This window comes from Lycium barbarum, chromosome 10 (assembly GCF_019175385.1).
Source record: "Lycium barbarum isolate Lr01 chromosome 10, ASM1917538v2, whole genome shotgun sequence".
Lineage (NCBI taxonomy): Eukaryota > Viridiplantae > Streptophyta > Magnoliopsida > Solanales > Solanaceae > Lycium > Lycium barbarum.
The window spans coordinates 19,733,328-19,733,683 of record NC_083346.1 but is presented as its reverse complement, the minus strand read 5'-3'; the positions used below and the strand labels follow the sequence as shown (position 1 = coordinate 19,733,683).

The following is a 356-nucleotide window of genomic DNA, read 5'->3' as shown; positions in this document are numbered from 1 at the left end:
GCGAAGTCGCCGAAGCGAGTCGAAAGGCCAAAGAGTCATCTTTGAAGGCTACTATGCATCCTTATTCATAGTAGAGTGTAAGGTAGGTTTGGGTATAGCAGGACTTGAACCTGCGACCATTAGGTTAAAAGCCCAATGCTCTACCAACTGAGCTATACACCCAACACCCCAAAAAAGATGTAGTAGTAAATAAGGATTGGTACGGAAAAGAGGCCGGCCCCCCTTCTTCTCATCATATTAAAGGAGCGCGGCTCTGTATGAGGCTCGTACTGCAGAGCAAGCGGAAGAAAACGTAAGGTCGCGCGTTAGCACTCCTGCAAGAAAAGGGATGCGCTAAGGCGCAACGGCTTTCGCGC

At 49.4% G+C, this 356-nt stretch overlaps 1 non-coding gene across 1 annotated transcript; it reads right to left on the bottom strand.

Moving 5' to 3' along the window:
- Window positions 1-89: 89 nt before the first annotated feature.
- On the bottom strand, window positions 90-162 carry TRNAK-UUU (transfer RNA lysine (anticodon UUU)). Its single transcript has one exon. It is a non-coding gene; the product is annotated as a tRNA-Lys (tRNA).
- Between the last annotated feature and the right edge of the window lie 194 nt (window positions 163-356).